Source organism: Tursiops truncatus, chromosome 18, assembly GCF_011762595.2.
Source record: "Tursiops truncatus isolate mTurTru1 chromosome 18, mTurTru1.mat.Y, whole genome shotgun sequence".
NCBI lineage: Eukaryota > Metazoa > Chordata > Mammalia > Artiodactyla > Delphinidae > Tursiops > Tursiops truncatus.
In genome coordinates, this window is record NC_047051.1 from 18514919 (window position 1) to 18516901 (window position 1983).

Here is a 1983-nt window from a genome sequence, read left to right on the forward strand (position 1 = left end):
TCACCTTGGCAGTTTTAAGTCATTGGGAGTGGGAGTGTTCACACCAGGGAAATGGGCGAGCACCACAGACCAGGGCTTTCTGTCCGGGGAGCTGCTTCCAGCGCGTCGCCGCCTCACCCTCGGTCTGACAGGTCCCTCTGCCAGAGGTGCGCCTTATTTGCCAGCAGGAAGGAATGCCCAGGCCATGCCCAACACACCCCACGTGTGCCGCCCGCCTGGCTCAGGAGGGAGATGGGGTGCCCAGGTCCCCGCCGCTCGCCCTCCCGCCTTTGGAACAAAAGACAGTCTTGACTGAGGAGGCTCCGAGAGCAGCTCACAGGCCCCAAGAGGGTCAGCTGGGCCACCAGCTGGTGGGTCCACCCCGAGAGACCCTTCTCCTCCTTCATTAACACACAGGCAAGTGGGGACACAGGGCCTGGCCTCCACTGCCATAAAGCCCGTACACATCAGGCCCTGCAGCACGCGGCCCGGCCGGCCTTACCGCCGTTGTGGTAGTGCTGCGTGGACTCCTCAAACGACCAGTAGTAGCTCTGCTGAGCGTAGGATGCCAGCTGGTCGGTGTAATCGCCGTGTGGTCCGGGGGGTCTGTCCGGCTCATGGGCTCCGAGGTGGCCTGGCGGTGGCCGTACAGCTCGCCACAGTTGTTCTCCCCCCGGCACAGGTACTCTGGGAGGAGGCTTGCCGGGAGGACCGGTAGCGCCCTGTGGGCCGCTGCCCCACCGCGCTGCTCCCCTGCCCGCTCCGGCCATCATGGCCATGGACTGGCCTGCGTAGTGCGGGCTCCCGCCCCGCACCCAGCTGTAGCGGGCCGAAGCCGCCTGGGTTGGACTGCATGTTGATGTTGGCCCAAGACACGTCGTTGCTAATGGCGCCTTGGCCTTGCAAGCGGTACGCTCTGCGAGGCCGGTCCCGAGTGGCTGTAGCCGGGCCCCGAGCCCTGGCTGCTGCCTGACGCGCATGTGGAGGCGCTGGGCAGCGCGCTGTGCGCCGTCTGCCGCGTGAACACGTGGTTTGGACCGATGTCGGTCTGCGCCTGCGTGAGGGAGGACGGCGGCAGGCAGGCGGCTGTGGCATCAATGAGGCTGCCCCGGAAGTGCGGGCCCTGGTCTGAGCAGCTCCGGAACAGCCCTCCGCCGGCAGGGCTCGGGGTGGGCGGCCGTACAGCAGGGACTGCATATTCTGGTTGGAGTTCGAGATTGTGGCCCGGTAGACCAGGTTCCGGTGCAGGGCCTGCTGGTACTGGGTGCACTCACCGTCTTGCCCTTGCTCTGGTAGTCCAGGATGAACTGGATCAGGTGGTGGTTCTCATCTAGCATCTTCTGCGTGGTTTGCTGCATGACTTCTCCTTTGCCTCTCTGCCGGGCGAATGCGAAGGCCACCGACATGGTGGCGGGTGCCCCATTATACTTTTTAAATTAAAACGATGCGAAAGCCTTTCTTACTTTGAGGGATGTCTCAGCACCCTTGTAATATCTCTCATGATTTTTTTTAATGAAATATAGTAGACTTACAATGTTGTATTAATTTCTGCTGAACAGCATAGTAATTCAGTTATACATATATATACATTCTTTTTTATGTTCTTTTCCATTATGGTTTATCTCAGGATATTGAATACAGTTCCCTGTGCTATACAGTAGGACCTTGTTTATCAATTCTGTATATCGTAGTTTGCATCTGCTAACCCCAAACTCCCAATCCATCCCTCCCGCCATCCCCCCCTCCCCTTTTGGTAACAGTAAATTTGTCTTCTATGTCTGTGAGACTGTTTCATAGATAGGTTTATTTGTGCCATATTTTAGATTCCACATATAAGTGATATCATATGGTATTTGTCTTTCTCTTTCTGACTTACTTCAGCTAGTATGATAATCTCTAGGTCTATCCATGTTGCTGTAAATGGCATTATTTCATCCCTCTTTATGGTGAGTATTATTCCATTGTATCTATGTACCACATCTTCTTTATCCATTCATTTGTCGA

At 56.4% G+C, this 1983-nt stretch overlaps 1 pseudogene; it reads right to left on the minus strand.

Annotated features, from left to right (window-relative positions):
- Nucleotides 1–446: 446 nt before the first annotated feature.
- LOC109550183 (calcium-responsive transactivator pseudogene) lies at nt 447–1385 on the minus strand (annotated as a pseudogene).
- Nucleotides 1386–1983: the final 598 nt, after the last annotated feature.